This window comes from Haemorhous mexicanus, chromosome 2 (genome assembly GCF_027477595.1).
Source record: "Haemorhous mexicanus isolate bHaeMex1 chromosome 2, bHaeMex1.pri, whole genome shotgun sequence".
NCBI lineage: Eukaryota > Metazoa > Chordata > Aves > Passeriformes > Fringillidae > Haemorhous > Haemorhous mexicanus.
This window is the reverse complement of record NC_082342.1, coordinates 26,978,521-26,995,538: the sequence shown is the minus strand read 5'-3', so window position 1 is coordinate 26,995,538 and position 17,018 is coordinate 26,978,521. Positions and strand designations below refer to the sequence as shown.

At 40.2% G+C, this 17,018-nt stretch overlaps 1 protein-coding gene across 19 annotated transcripts in view; it reads left to right on the top strand.

Annotated features, from left to right (window-relative positions):
- The window catches only part of ZBTB20 (zinc finger and BTB domain containing 20), a 448,287-nt gene that overhangs the window by 216,882 nt on the left and 214,387 nt on the right, over window positions 1–17,018 (top strand). For 12 of the 19 annotated variants that reach the window (XR_009485256.1, XR_009485257.1, XR_009485255.1 and 9 more), the window contains one exon: window positions 967–1,030. The exons of 5 other annotated variants lie outside the window; for them this stretch is intronic. The gene's annotated coding sequence lies outside the window, so the exon portion shown is untranslated. Of the gene's footprint in view, window positions 1–966; window positions 1,031–4,688; window positions 6,338–17,018 lie in introns of those variants that run through there. 2 more of the 19 variants (XR_009485259.1, XR_009485258.1) reach the window with 1 other exon arrangement.

Genomic DNA, 17,018 nt, shown 5'->3' with positions numbered 1-17,018 from the left:
ATAAGAGCTCCTATTAGTAATAATACATAGGATTAATGATCCAATTTCTTAGCTTCAGTTCTTTGTCTTAGTGTCTAAGATATACCTGTTGGGTAAGTTCAGTCACCTTTCTACTTGTATCCAGCTCAGGAATTTAGAAATAAAAAGTTGTAGTCTGAAGTGCAAGAAAATCAAATTTTTTGACCTCCAGACAGCCCAACTTTCTCTGAACCATTTCATTAGGGGTTAAGTGGAGCACTCTGACTTTCTGTCATAGTAAAGGCAAAGGACACTTAAGGGTGACTGGTAAATAAAAGTAAAAAAAAAGGAAGAATGATATTTTTGTATACTGCCATTGTATGTTCTTCTATCATGTATATTTATCACCCTTTCTTATTTTTCAGTTTTACTTGAACAGTTTATAGTGGAGACAAATAAATTGTTCAGTCTTTCTTAGTTAAAAATTTCACTGTTACGCTAATATGTATCTTATTTCCTGTCAGAATGAAATAAGTGTCATTACAGTTAGGTGGGTTTTATTAAAAGAGCAGCTAAAAATGTCCTTTCCCTGCATCTCCATTGGCTATTTTTCAGAAATTCAGTAGTCCTCTGTCATCTCATAGGGAGAAGAGCTAAACTTCTTACATAATTAAACCATTTTCAGAAAAAAAGTATTTCTGGTTTCTTGTATAAACTGTAAGCACCGTAAATAAATCAGATATCCATTTTCTGCCTTCTCCAACCTGCCTGCAAGTAGATTTTGTCTAAATAAAATAGCCTTGTACTCATCTGTCACAAACATTTGTGTATTACTTGGATGTCTACGTGTGTAATTTCATTTGCCTCCTTCAGTAGCTTAAATATGTTTGTAGATGCTTGCCCACCTTTTCGTTTCTTAAGGCAAGCTTTTTGCTATGATTTTTTTTATAACTCAAAAGTTTGAGTATAAAAAATATTTCAATCTTCTTGTGATTACATTTCTTACAGAATGGTGGAATTTCTGGACTGTGCATCTGTTTAGGCACGTGGAGAAAGACAAGACTGAGATCATGTAAGTCATGAAACTGAGGGTGAATAATCCATACTTTGTTCTTTCACCAATTTTGCAATTTATACCCAGATGCAAGTCATAAACCAAAATGAAGAAAAAACCCAACTAGTTAGCTTTTATTTTTAAAGTGATTAATGAAAAGCAAAGTTCAAGTGAGGCCACAAATCCTGGTGGTGCACAATGGGTTGATTTATTTTGTAAATAGACCATGGATAATTAACCATAAAACAAAACTTTTCTTTTTTTTTCTTTTTCTTTTCTTTTTTTTTTAATTGCATAATGACACTGGTTTCTTTTAGTTGCTGTGAGTTGCACAGAGGGATAACGACTTATTCACAACTGGTTACAACTAGTTACAGCCAAGAAAAGAAAAATCCCAGGGCAAAGAGAGGAAAAAGGCTGTAAAAACCCTACCGCACTTGCAGTTTCGTAGTAAGGCATTTGCTAGTGGCTACAGGCTGGGAAAAGCAAGAGTAGATATTTACATACTCTGATGATGCTTGCCGTGTTATCCCATGCTTTGGCTCAAAACTCACAAGAAAAAGACAGCTCCTGCAGCTGGCCTTAGTAGTCCACAATTTTGCATTGAGTTCTAAATAGAATTATTTGTGCTTTGTTGCACGTTTCCATTATGTGTCTTCCTACTCTGACACTGAGGGAAGAGTCTTCTGGAGAGTCATAGTCTGACTTGCTGCCAAGTCCTCTTGTGAGCCAGAGAGTGATGCTAGCTTTTCAGATATTGATACGAGAAAACTGTCTGCCCAACATCCCCAAAATTTGTCTCTTCATAATCCACAGTCATCTGTGGAAGGGATCTCTGATGCCCAAGAAGGAGAAGGTCTAATTTGTTGTGAAAGTACATTCACTAATTAAAACTACCAGCTGGGATTACAGCCCTGGGGACTGTAAATAAAGTAGAACATGAGATGTTCAGATGATAATATGGCCACTTTTGTGGTGGTTTGTATTAGTTGCCAGTACTTAGATTTGCTCACCTCATGCCATTTTATCAGAGTGAAGGATCATGTAGGTAACAGTCAATATGCAAGAGGCTGGAGTTGCCACACAGCAACTGACTATGGACACCTTCACTTGCTCTCACATGCCACGTGTACCTTAAAATGCTTTTGACTGTATTTGTAAGACCTGCAATTCACACAAAGCTAAAATCTGTGTTCATGTTGCCTGCTGGTGCAGCTGTGCTGTGTTTCACAGATGGTGACTCTAACGGACTTGCAAAAAGCTGTCCTCACTCCAAACAATGGCCTGGGCTGGCAGAGGTGGTGGGTAAAAGTGATTATCACTGGTATTGTTTTAGCTGTGCTGACTCAGTTTGTTACAGCAAGGTTACAGACTGGTGTTTGTAAGGGTTCTCTGTCCAACCCTACTTGTGGGCATGCAGTTTCTTCTGCGAATATTGAGAATTTCTTTGTCAGAATATACTGCGAGACTGAAGAGAGGAGAAGCAGATTATTAATGTCTGACCATCACCCTTACCTGCTTGAGTTTAGTGCAGATACCTGGGAATAAGGATTCCGTGGTTTTAGTCTAGACCCCCAGTTACAAGGCAGGATCTTAGATCAGTGCTTTAAACCCACAACTAGAGAACTGCTGAGTTCCCACTGTGTTACTGACACTGGTAACTACAACACATGGGCTGCCACTTGTAATCTGTTTTTAGGCCAAGGAGTCAATTTAAAATAGCACTTAGTTTGAGCAAGAAGCTTCTGTTATGGGTGGGAGTCATGCTGGGGGCAACATTAGCATTGTACTTACAAACAACATTGCAATGAAGACAAGACCTCAAAAATAAGTTAACTCTCCAAGGCTCAATACAGTCTTTGGCTCCTCTACAGGTCCTCTTGAAGGGAAGCCAGCCAAGGTCCACTGTGGTAGTGCTAAAAGGATGAGCCTGGCCCATGGCATTCCCCTTGAAACTGCTTTTTGTCAGGCTTGTGCTTCTGGGAAGTGTGGCAATGTATGGAATCTGTTACATACTGTTTATGAGTTAGAACTTGATTTTATTGACTAACAGAGTCCTTGTATCTTGTGACAATCTTTTTCTGTGCTTTGCATCATGCCAAAGAGACAGGGGAGTGGTGTTGGCATGTCTTTGTATGAATAGGTCTGTCATTAAATATTTGAAATAGAAACATCTGAAATAGATCTTGCCTAAGAACAATGGGATAACTAGAGAAAGCCAGTTTTCTCCAAATTTGCTCTTGGGGCTGGGAGTTTTAGGCAAACAGAACGAAAAAAAAAAAAAAAAGAAAGAACAAGGAGAGCAGGTTAGTACATGGGCTTAAAAACAACAAACCCAGGGAGGTGTGAAGGGAGACACAAGGAAAGTTAAAAGAGAAGGGTGGAGGGATGCTTAGCTGATGGAGGGGTTTTCTTGTTTGTTTGTTTTAATAACTAAGACCAACTAAGGGAGAGGGAAACTGCTGGAAAAAGGATTGAAAGTCCTTCATTCAGAAGAGGCACTGTTTTGTAAAGGGAACCTTTTTCACTTGATGTGGATCTGAGCCCAGGGACCATTGACTGCTAGTCATGAGAATGCTGAGGCATGGACATGCATTTGGGTATTTCTTGTCTTCTATGGTCTCTAAATCTGTATTTTTACTTTGTGCAGGTTGAGGATTCAGTCATCTTCCTCAGACAGTTCCTCTGAAATCGTACTGTTAGGAAAGGGTTACAGGCAGCCTTTGCTGCAGGCACACACAAGATGAAGGGCAGGGTTTTCAATTCCTTTCACATTGTGGAAAGTGTCAGCACATGGGTCCAGTATGCAGAGCACAGATTCAACAGTCTGCTTGGTGTGCAACTGGAAAAGCTCTGTTAGAAGTAATTGTAGTTCAAAATTTTGAACAAGCCTTTTCTCCTGTGCTAATAACCTATTGGTGAGGATATGCAAGCCAAACTCCTTTTATTTTAGCCACTCTTATCTCCTCCCAAGTACCTCTCCCCAAATCTAATACCTAAAAAACTCCACAAGAAAGGTAATCCCAGCAGTTTTCCCCAAGATTTTGCCCATCTCAGCCTTGCCAAGTGTAGCATCTGATGTTGTATAGGCAGGTTCAAGTTCTGGCTAAAAATGCTTTCATGGGGAACGAAGCAGTACAGTTGTTTGAATACTTCTTCTCCACTTTATTCAGAAGTTCATTTTATAAGAAACAAAAATTTTTGGGTTCTTACTGAGATCCTGACCATGTTACAGAAACCCCTCACCAAATGACATGGGAGACAACCACTTCCCATAAGCATCTCAATGCTGAAAGAGCCAGGGCTGACTGGGAATGATGTGCTGTGCTTCAGCTCTCCTTCTGGTCTTCCTAAATGAACAGTTTCATGTGTTGGCACTCCTGCTGCTACCTGATCTGGGTGAAAGCCCTCAGTTCTTCTCTGTTTAGGCCAAGATTTGTCTTATAGTTTCAGTCAAGCTTCACATGACTTCATGGTATTTTGCATTTTAGTAATTTGCAAATGTATGAGCAGTGATCAAAAGCTTTCTTAGCAGGTAAAGCAAATAGTTAAAGGAATTTTAGATGTTAAATATCTTATTAATCAAAACTGCTCTTACATTTTTCTACTGGTTAAGTTTGAGATTAAAGAGCAGAGCAGAAACAACTGACATTCCCCTCATTTCTCCTCACTTCAGATTCTTCCGTAGGAGTAGGACTGTCTGTGACTCTCAATCTGCTGCTTTATCCTGCTCAGAACTGATTCTGATACTTCCCCAAATGGCAGCAGTAATGAATGGTACTTGACCCAACATGATGTGTGTTAGTTGTTACGTAACCGGCTGTCTGAAAAACCTCTTCCCTTCCGTACATCGGTAAGCTCCACCAGTTCTTGGACAAGAGCAGCATATTAGCTGGATTCTGAATAATAATTAGATTGTCATATATATATTTGTAGTATTGCAGAAGTATCACAAGCTTCTGAGGCTCACTAAAGAGAACTGAAGGTCGGGACTAGAAGCACTAAAAAATACGTACTAGTATTCTCTTTGTGGGGAAATACTAGTTCATTAAAAAAAAATACTTCCAGTATTCTTATTTGTTTTTTCTATTCATATTTCCAGATAAAGCTTTATGGCATTTGTGGAACAGAAATGCATTTGTTTCAAACTTTTATTTCAAAAATGTATTTTATGTCCTAATATAAAATTTAAATCAAAACTGAGAGTAGCTATCAAAACAAAATTATTTTGTCAAAACAGCATTCAATTGATTGAAATGATTTTTTATTTTTGTTTCTTTGGTAACTTTGCAACGCAGTGTTTAATTCAACTGTGAAACAAAAGCAAATTTTAAAGTCTAGCTGTCCTGTGAAGCAAAAATATTGGGTTGTGTTTGGACTCTTCTAGATGGTGCTTAAAGGAGTGCTTCATTAGAATGCTACTGAATCTTTTTACTAATGAAAAAAAAAATTAAAAAGTGTGAGGACCCAACAGGACAAGAGGAAGAAGGTCTCAAGCTGTGCCAGGAGAGGTTCAAGTTGGACCTCAGGAAGATTTTTTTCACTGAAAAGATTGTAAAGCATTGCAATGGGCTGCCCAGGGAAGTGGTGGAGCCACCATCCCTGGAAACCTCAATAAACAACTGGATGTGGCACTTAATGCTGTGGCTTAGTTGTCATGGTGGTGTTGGTCAAAGGTTGGACTCAATGACCTTGGAGGTCTTTTCCCACCTAAATAATTCTCAGACCTTAGACTATGCTGAAATCTTCTTGTATTGATGTTATTCTATCTTTGATCAGTAAGAGCTGATCAGAATCCATTTCTCTCCAACTGTATGTAGATCTCCCCTGGAAATGTATTCTGTGTTTCTGCTCAGCAAATTGGGAAGCTTCTGATACTGTGTCAGCTCTCCTGACTCCCATCTCTGTGGGCTGGTTACAAACCAAATTCTGGGTGCCTAGCTGCTTGTAAAGGGAATAAACAGTTGAAGGTAATGATAGTGTGAGTGTAAAGCTAATATTGGTTAATATTAGTGTATTCACTTTATTTGTTACTTCTTAGATTTGATTTAAAAGGGACCTTCCCTTAGAAGAACACATTCTGGTTATTACTTTGCATCTTTTCTTATCCTGTATAACACCCATAACACATTATCTCTTTTTCCTCCTCATGTAGAAGCTGTATTCGTAAATAGTGAAATTCTCTTGGCAGCAGTCTTGTCAAGGGCCACAATGTGGTAGATGCCTTGGGGACATTTTACTTTATAGATTGCTGCTTAGTCTAAGTTTAAATTCTTCAGTATTGGGCCAAATCTGTTTCAGTGAGAGCACTCCACAAAAGAAAAACACGAATATAAGGGAAGTATGTTAGACAAATAGGGCAAAGGTAAAGATTAAAAGCACTGAACATAGTTAGGAATTGTTATCTTGCTGGAAAATGTAAAGCATCTGACCTTGTCTGAACAGTGTGATGATCCATATTTTTCGAAGGACTAAGCTACTTAACCCACTTGTGATACCTTGGTTATTCAGGTCTGTCTGCCTTGAGCTTGGATAGATACAATGATCTTGTATTCCTTGAAAATATCAGCACTGCAACTTCTGTAAGTTTGGGATAGATCAGTGAAGATTTGATCACAAATTCAGTGGAAGTTGTGGTTCTGCAAACTTTGGAGTTCTCACTCCCATTAGAGGTAAACAGAAGGTGACAAAATAATGCCAGATGAATTTTTTTTCCATTTATTTGACCACCTAACCTATTGTTAATGTTTTTCAAACCAGAAAATGGGTATTTTGTGATACAGAAAAGCTGCTTTAACTAAATATGTATTGGGGCAATAGTGCAATAGTGTTGGTGGTTCAGTATTTCTCTGTAAAAAGGCCTGTGGCAAGACAGACAGACAGGTATGCTTTGTCCAACAGCTGTCTCCTGTATTCACTAGCATTTTTTTACATGCCTAATCACGTAACCTACTATAACAACATAAATTAAATTTAGTCTTAAGAAGACTGATTTAATCTGAGGAATACATTTTGGACTGGTCTGGGATAGGGTTGGGATTAATGCTTTTAGGCCTTAAAAAGTACAAAAATAAAAGCTTCCCCACCTCAGAGCTCAGTAAATAAAGAAATAAAACAGTTTATGTTGTGGACATGCTCTAAATATTTCCTGCACACTGGTGGAGCAGTGCACATCACAAAGTTAATAATATAAGCAGTAAAATACCCCAAGCAAACAGAAAGCATCTGTAGGGCTTGCCTTGCTGGCTGATATTATTGGGATGGTTGTTTTTAGCTTACCATGCCATTAATGCTTTGCAAATGTATATGTGCATGCTGAGGGTTGGTCAGGAATTGAACTGTGTTTTTAATGGTTCTATTCAATTGCTGCATTGTGCCTGGATGCCTGCAGATATGTAAGAGCACAGGAAAGGTACTCAAGAAACTATTAGACCATGGCCAGTCTACCAGCTCTAGTCACAGGAGAATGTAATGGGCCGTAAACAGGATGTAAAGAACCATTTGGAAAGATGTTTGGAGAAGTCCTGGCATAAAACTCACAAGGTGTTTGTTAGTGAATGTCCCCCCATTTTTTGTAGAAAACAGATGAAGTTCCTTTGGAATGTGTATTGAGCCTCATCTAAGCTCTCTCCTTGGCTTTAGCAGGCTGGGGATCAAGTTCACGTTGGAAATTCTCAATTCACACTGCTGGATGCAGTCAGAACCCACAACTCTTGTTCAAGCTGTTGCAGCCTGTGCTGCCCTCAGCCCCAAATCAGCACTGGCAGTACAGCTCTCCTGGCTGCAAGTACAGAAGTTAGAAAATGTCCGATGTTAACTTGGTTTTAAGTATTACTGGATGGAATCACCTCTGGTGAGTTTGGGGAACCCTGAGATCTCCTGATCATTTTGTTCAGTGTTTCCTTGTGGAGGTCAATGGGCCATTTTGCTGGCAAATGGCAATTGTAAGCATAATTCCAAAAGGGTTCCTCATAGGAAGATTTTAGCAATGCAGGTAATGAAGCCCCACTAAGAAGGCAGGCTCACTTTCAAGAATCGACAGTCCTCAGGTCAAGAAGTCAGAGTCTTCTCCAAAACTTAACTTGGGGAAAAGAAATTAGTTTATCCCACTGGCTCCAAAAAAGCCATTAGCAGTACACATCCATAGAATTGTCTTCCTAATTGTGTGCATTTAGGTTAGTTCTGGATTCCCTTTTCACACTCAACTGTTTAACAGAAATATGGCAGCAGCATCAAAAATTGCTGATTCCTGTCTCAGGCATAACAAACTTCACAGTATATTCTTTAATTCCTATTTCTATAGCAGTTTGTAAAGCATCTTCACTTACAGGTTTTAGTATTCAGTGAGAAATAAATTTGGGAATAGGATCCTTCAGGTAAAGGGCCTGTTGCAAAAGTGTCTAAGTCCTTTGGTCATTGCATTGTACAAGAACTTCAGATTTTTGCAACTGAAATTCCTGAAAGGTTCATATAAAAAATGAGATTGCTGTATTTATGGGAAAATCTTGATATCATCTTGCTGTTATGTGAGGCATTTAAGAAATCCTGAAATATCTTTAAAGATGAAACAATGGGAAGCTGCTTACCTCATGACATAATAAGGCAAAATAAGGTCAGGAAAAAAGTCACGGTTGCAGCTCCAGCAACAGAACTGAATGAGTTATTTGTAAGAAATAATTTATTTGCCAAATACAGATTTTTCTTGTCCCATCAAATATACACAAGTTGATCAGTCTCTTTGATTCAGGAATCGTTGGAATTTTTTTGATGACTGCTTTCAAAACTTATATTCTATGGACTCTCTGTAAAGGGAGGTGAAGGAAGGATGGCTGTGGTTTTAATACTATTTGCAAAAGCCTATTCTGTAATTTTCCTCTCTGGCATCCATCTTATAAATTTGCATTACATGATGCCAGGCATTTAGGAGTCTATAGTTTTGATGAAAAGGAGTAACAAGTTCAGCTTTCATACAAGAGTTAATGTTCATGCAGCAAGAGTTAATGTTTAGCAGATAGGAGGCTTCACACAGGTTTCTGCATCCTCAAACATCCTTCATATTATATTTATTTTATTAACCCTATGACTGAAATGGTAAACAATAAACAGAAAAAGGAGGTCATGATGTTGCATGGATGAAGTGGGGAATGGGGTGTGATTATTTCATGAGTGCACTGATTCAGAAGCTCAGGGTGAAGCTAGATACTTCTTTTCACTGCACATAAGGGCAGAAACCTGTCATATGTAGTTGCTGGTGTGCTGCATTCATGAAAGGAGCACAGCATTCACTTTCCAGCCACCAGAGAGTAAAGGAAAGACAGAGCTGCAGACATCTGTTACTGTGTTTGCTTACCTACCCCTGTTCCTGGAGGTTTTGAAGCAGGATTTGAAAAGTGAATGAGACAGTCATTGTTTCTGGCCATACTTTACAACAACCTACTGACTTTAAAGGGCCAAAATTTAGACCTGTGTTATTTAGCCAGTGGTACACACAGGGCACTGTCAGTGAAAAGGCTGGGAACAAAATTTAGTTCCTAGTTTGCTGCCTATTATTTAGTACATATCTGATTTGAAATCTATTTTCTGCATACCCTTGCGTGCATATTTGTTGGCACATGTGCTTCTTGCCATTATGGGGCAGATCCCATAGATTTTCTGCGTCATTAGTACAGAGAGCCAGTCATTAAAAAAAACAAAACAAAAAGCTTATTTGCCTGAGCCGCTAAGATTTTTTCTCACAGTTCTGCCTGTGGCGCCTGTCACTAGCAGTCAAATAAGGACAATTTTACCATTCTCTCCTGCTGCTCTAATTTTTTTTTTCGGTGCCAGTACATGTATTTGTTATTCTTTATAACTCCCTTTGAAGTTGGGAATCCAAGGGGAATCTAAAACCGACCAGATGTTTCTGCTGCTGGAGACACAGAAGACAGCAAGGATTAAGTTTAACTGAAACTTAGTTCTCTACAAAACCCCATTACAGTGAGAATTCTTCCTCGGTTAGTTTTATTTATTATTTATATTTGCACTTGCCATCCTGGGTAGGTGATACCTCAAGTCATCTGGCCTGGGAGAAAAATGGATGATTTATCCAAGTAAATAGTGTATCAGCAGCTGCCTGCATTGATTTCCCTTATGGGGTTTCTGTTCCATTACGCTGCATATTTCCCACCCACACTCTTTATACAGTATTTCATGTTGAGGAAAATCATTCCCATCTCTGTAACTTCAGAGAACAGATATGTGGAACCATCCAGGGAGAGGGCAGTGCAACTCCTGTGTGCGTGGGGAGGGGTGACATACTTAAGAAGGTACTGGCCAGAAAACAGCACGAGATTTTTAACTCCTTCTCCTGTCATGGCTGAAAGATGAGAGAAAGGAATAAAAGCTGACATGGGAGATTGGATAGGAGAAAGAAGGGTTGTGCTAACCTCCTCAAAGTGAGAGCAGCAGTCATCGCTCAGGTGGGAAAGGACAGGAAGAAATGGTCTTGTTTACTTCTGAGTTCAAGTAAGATGCTCTTGAAGCTGCAAGACAAAAAAAAAAAAAAAAAAAAAACCCAAAAAAGTTTTAATACAGTCTGTGATATGAAATATGTGTAGTCCTGTGCAGTATCCATCTCCAAATTAGGTGGTGGGCAATCCTGCTGGCCTGCTTCTGCAGTCATGAAAAATAACCCACGAGAGAAAGGAGTGCATGTTCAGGCCTCACGGAGGTTCAAATGGGAAGGCAGAAGCAGAACAAGACCTTGGTCTCTTTACCTTGGGCATGGCTTAAAATAGAGTTTGGATCCACTTTCAGATTTTAAACACTTCAGATTTCTGGAGTACTGGTTACCAAGTTATCTGAGTTTGTGGGACTGCCTGTCCCTGGTCCCGTCTGTCACACCCATGTGTAGCTGTTGAGCATGCTGATACCATTCAGTTGAGTCGGAAAGAACTGAAAAGCTGATTTGTTTTCTACAGAATGGGTATCTAAGCAGAGGAGAAGAACTCAGAGTAGTGCTCCTGCTGAGGGAAAAACAAGCAGAACTTATCAGCTAAGCATGTTTGGCAGAGGACAGTTGTCTGGCTAGCGCAGAAGAGCCATAGCTCAGGCTTTCTTCTGCTCACCGAGAACATTGTCTTTGTTCTGGGAGAGAGGACCAAAGACAATCGTACTCCTCTTGTCTGCTGCTTACAGGCTCTGATTGCAAGTCTATAGGAAGACAGACTTTATCAGTATCTGTTTCATGTCTGAGCTGGTTTGATTGTTTGAAGTCCAGCCCTCTTTCATGTTGATAAGTCAAGGTACATCTCTGGCAGATAGCATTTTCCCTTTCCTCTCTGCTGTGAGATTCCAGCAGCTCTTCCCTGATTTTATTCTGTATGGATTCGCTTGATTGTTTCACACCAAATCTCACTGCTTCTCAAGTCTTGATGTCACAGCCACCATAACTGAGAAACAGTGTTGGACTCTAAGTTTCTCTTCTAACTGGCCAGATGGATGGCTAACACCTTCACTGAGGCACTGTCCTCCATCATGCGCTGTTGGAGTTGCTGCCTAATATTGCAAGGCCCTGCACACCACCCTAATTTGTTTTTAAACAGGAACATCAAAAGCCTGGTAATTCTATAGAGCCTCCCAATGAACACCAGGTAAAATGCATGCACTGCAACAAGCTCTCTTCAGAACGGCAAAAGGGAGTGGAGCAAATGATTTGCTAGCACCTATACTTACTTAAAGCTGCTTTTCTGATTTCAAAATATAAAAAGAAATTAAGTCTTGGAAACACTGGGTGATTTGTATTTGGGATGTTCTGTAAGGTTTTGAGGAAAGATAAAAAGAAAAAAGTAATCACATGTTTTTATATTTTTAGGACCTGAATTTCCCAGCTTTGTATTAAAGGGAAGCTAGTTAAAATCAGAGAATTTTTGACTTATGTATTTTCTCTTCTTTATTTTTTGTCAAAGCATCAAGGCAGATGGTATGAAAAGCATTTATATTGGTCTCTCTGCTGACGGAGCTTAACCTAATAATCCAGGACTTGGAACTGGGTGCTTCAATAAAAACACTTTCTGAGAGATTTTTCCACTCAAAACACCAGGAGAAGTTTTTTAATTGACAACATCAAAAATTAGTATCCTGCCAGGACTACATTTCTTTGCACCTTATTACTCAGAACAAAAGATTAATATGTTCTCATTCTGAGCAGGAGAGTTTTCAATAAATTTTTCCTTAATTAAAGCAAAAATGAAGTGAAATGGTTTACCACAGGATTGTGAGAGTGAAATGATGAAAAGCCCAATTTAATGTGTGATGTGCTGACCCTGGCTGATCTGTAGGGTCCCACCAAAGCTACTCTATAACTCCCCTCCTCACCCGGACAGGGGAGACAAAATATTACTCTTGGGTTGTGATAAGGACAGGGAGAGATCACTCAATAGTTACCATTACGAGCAAAACAAACTCAACTTGGGGAAAATTAATATAATTTTTCACAAGTCAAATCAAAGTAGGAAATTGAGAGATAAAACCAAATCTTAAAAAAACTTCTCTGCACTCCTTTCTTCTTGAGTTTTTCTTCACACCTGATTTTCTCTAACCCCTCCCTGCAGTGACACTGGGGAATGGGGAATGCAGGCTGAGGTCAGATCATCCAAGTTGTCTCTGCCAATCCTTCCTCCTTAGGGGGAGGACTGCTCACACCCTTTCCCTACTCCAGCATGGCGTCCTCTCCATGGGAGACAGCCCTCCATGAACTTCTCCAACCTAAGTCCTTCCCACAAGCTACAGTTCTTTACAAGCATGGGTCCCTTCCATCCCTTCCACAGGCTGTAGTCCCTTCAGGAACTGGCTGCTCCAGTGTGGATCTCTCACAGTGTCATGAGTCATGCCAGCAAGCTGCTTCAGAGTGGACTTCTCTGTCTCTGAGTTTGCAGGTCATGGCAGGAGTCTTTTCCAGCGTGGGCCTCCCAAGGGAATGTAGTCTTCTTCAGGAATCCACTGGCACTGTTGTAGGGTCTTCCATGGGCTGCAGGTGGATCTTGCTGCACTATGGATCCCTATGGGCTGTGGGGACACATTCTACCTCACTATGGTCTGCACCAGGGGCTGCAGGGGAATTGCTGCTCCAATGCCTGGAGCACCTTCTCCCCCTTCTTCTCCACTGATCTTGATGCCTGCAAAGTTGTTTCTCTCACCTATTCCAACTTCTTTGGGCTGCTGCTGTTCTTCAGTTTTTTTATCCCACTTTTTGTTGTCCCAGAGGAGCTGTGACAGTCACTGATGGACTCAGCCTTGGCCAGTGGTGATTTTGTCTTGGAGCCATCTGGCCCTGGATCTCTTGGATGTAGGGGAAGCTTCTGGCAGATTCTCAAAGAAGCCACCCCTGTAGCCCCCTTGCTACCAAAGCCTTGCCATACAAATCCAATATCCATATCAGTTATTTCTTTGTCCTAATTTGAGCACTTGATTGTCTTCTGATGATTGCTCTGTTCTCTTGTTTTTGATGGTTTGCTAGATATTTTGAAATTTACAGACTTACCTCAGTCGTTGAAATTAAGAAATCTCAGCTTTGAAAATCCCAAATTAAACTGTGATTCTGAGTTCCCCTTAATTGTGAGCCCCTTGACATACAGAAAAGGCAACATTCCCCTTTGTTCACTTATAGTGTGAACTTCATCCTATAACCCAGCTGTAGGGGAGAAAACTGAAAGATTGAGGCCAAGGATAAGAAGATAAAATAGTTCAAATCTAAAACTTGAAGTTCAGCACTGTGCAGCCCCCACCTGCATTTTTATATTTTTAAATGTGTGTGTTCTTGAGACATTGCATTTGAAATATATACAGGAAACTAAGCTTAGCTAGAAGACTGTAACTTGTAAACATTTTCCCATGTATGTTTTGATAGAATGGTATGGGGGTGTAGGGCAGGGCTGTGGATTTAGAAGATATTTTTATGCTTTCGTAAAACAATCCATAGTCCATTTTAGACTTAGTTTTGATTAAACAAAGATATTCAGATGTGCCATGAAAGTTAGCAAATAGTGAAACAGGTTTCTCAGTCCAGTACTCCAAAGCAGCCTGACCAGATGGGAGGTTACACCCTACTTTGTTAGGTCAGTTTGTGATGTTTTTCCATGTCATTTACAGTTGTCTTCTTCCATATAGGAGCACTGCAAGCCAGAGTGTGCAGTGGAAAGGGCCAGTTCTGTCAACAGGAGGTGCCAGGGACATGGCTTACCTATTGTCACTAACATACTGTCTTATACAGTCAAACAGGAATCTCTCTTTTATCTCTTGCAGTCTTGAGTATTAGACTATGTAGGCAACGAGTCCAAACCAACAGGGAGCCAGAGGGTAGATTGCACATCTGACTGTGAGAGTCATCATCAGGCCAAGTACACCATCAGGCCAGTTGGAAAAGCATCTTGTTACTGAGAGGCAGGGATGGATTTTTGTTGTGCCCAGCCCGCTCAATTAGAGAGGGAGGATTAGGTAGCCCATAATATAGCTGTGATACTCCTGAGCACCGATGGGTTACAAGGCCTTCTGCTGTGCTCAGAGTAGCACATGTGCGAATAGGGTGAGGACTTGGAAGCAGCCCCAGTACCCCCAAACTGTCTGAGTTATTCCAACAAAGTAGCATAGACCTCTGTGGAGCACATTCTCTGCCAATTCGCTCTTGGTCTTGGAAAACATTATGCCTCCTGTTCTCAAACAGAGTTCCTGTTTCCCTCATGATTTAACAGCTGCCTTGCAGTTGTGGTCCTTAGATCTACCTTTCTCAGATCTCCAGTTTGCCCCATGGCCTCTTTCATCTTCCATTCCCCGGGCCCTGGACAGATTCTGAGCTCCCTGCTAGCTTGCTGTTGCTTTGTATCTGCCCTCTGATTGCGGGTGCTGCTGTTCTGACAGTCTACCCAAATCCTTCGTTGCTCAGAGGAAATAATAATTCTCATTCAGCTGCTTTCTTAGCATTTATTGTGACATCCGAAGACAAATGCAAACTCATCTCTAGAATCATTATTCTCTTTGAAGAGCAATGGATTGTCAGGGGAGACATTTTTTTGTGTGGATTCACTTAGAAGTTCTGTCCCCTAGTGTGGTTCTCCAGCTGCCCCTGTCATATCCTCCGTTGTTGTTTATCCAACTTTTAATAATTTCCTTTTCATGCTAGAAGGGCCACATAATTTTCTCTCTGTGTGTGCATGTATTTGTATCTACTTCATGTTTTTTCATTTCTCTCGATTCATAACATACAAAATGTATAGGAAAAGGCATTCATTGAACTAAATACATTTATTATTTATGCATGGTTTACATTTTTTGGCCTAAATTTTGTTGAGTGTCTAAGGATTTTGTGCACCTCTATTTAGTCATTAAGGTTTTTCTTAATCACCTTGCATCATGACTAATTTTGGAAGAGAAACACTGATTTGTGAATAGGGTACACCTGCTTTTGTGTAGAAACAAGTGTAGGGGACCCTTCTTGGGGTTATTAGGAGAGGTAGAGACTAGGAATATTGTTCTCTGTAATCAAAAGAAAGAATATCAATATATTGCCAAGCACATTGCTGCCCACACTGAGCATCAGTTATTTATTTATGTTTTTGGATCACCAAAGCTCCTTTGAGATACCAGTGTAATACTTGAATGGCTTTGGTCAAATTATTTTGGTTTCAAGTCATCTCTGTTTGTGATGGGAGACCAGGCCTGGTCTGGAACCAGCTAGAAGCGGTAGCTTAATTTGCTCTATTAACATAAGCTTTCACCTTAAAGCGTTGAGATCAGCATAAGGCTTGCCTTTACAGGAGCATGCACAGATATGAGGGTGGAAAATTTCTCAGAGAAGCTGTCATTTGAGTTCTATGGGTAGAGTAGGAATGTTGTTTATTCTGCTTCCCATAGCAATGGCACTTTACCTGGTAGCAAAAGGAATAGAAGGAGGCAGCAGAGGGAATGTCCCTCAAGTCATGACTCTGGTCTCTGGTTTTGACAGTTTAAGCTTTGGGATAGCATGGAAAAAAAAAAAAAACAAAACATAACAAAAAATATAAAAACAGAAACAAAAAAAAAACAAAAACAAAACAAAAAACAACCATCACCAAAAAAGATGACTTGCAAGTAATCAGGTACAACATCCCTGGTTGTGCAGGGGACAGGGGAAAACAGAGGAAAATCAGTGGGAAACATTTGAAAGTGCAGCCCTTGTCCTGCTGGAGTGAGCAGGACTTTTTTTGGCATCTTTTTTTTCAGTTCTGTGTCCCTGAAACATCCCAAGCCGATGTAAAATGTACTTAAGAGGAAAACTTAACACCATACCAGCCTTGAATACCTCAGCCCTGGGCTGTCCCACACTTTGGCACCACTCTCCCAGAGGACCTGGGGAGGCAGCGTGTTCTGCCTCCCAGGGACAGTGGGATGGCGGCACTGGGCATCGAGGGCAGCTCAGGCACAGTAACAGAGGCCTTCCAATGAGCTTAGATAGGTACCAAGCTTAGCCTGATCTGAAGGTGGAAATTGTGAATCCAAGGTGAAAATGGTTCCTCATACTGGGGTCTGTTGTGTGAGCACCAGATCTCTGCCTGGCTGTGAGTTACTGCACAGCTTTTCTTTCTATATTTTGTTTAAAATTTACCCCCAAGTGTTTGTAGTGTAATAGTGATTTTTCTTTCTTGCATTAACACAAGTGTAAGCTAGGTACTGGATTTATAAAATAAGGATTTTACAGGCATGAAGCACATCCATCTGCATTACATAAATATAGATACATTTTGGTTTCTTTTTCTTTTCCTTCCCATGTTTACGCTGCACAAAGAACTTATTAAACCAGATACAGTTATGGCGTTGTTGGCTTTAATCCGCACAAGATTTTTTAGATCTTTTCTCACATTATAACATATTTAACTGCTGCTTTAATGGCAAAATGGAATTCTGTGGCTGTGAGCAGAGGAATATGAAAGGTGTAGTGGCTTTCCTGTGAGAGGAATATGAGAATATTCACTGACAGAGGAACTCTGAGGAACAA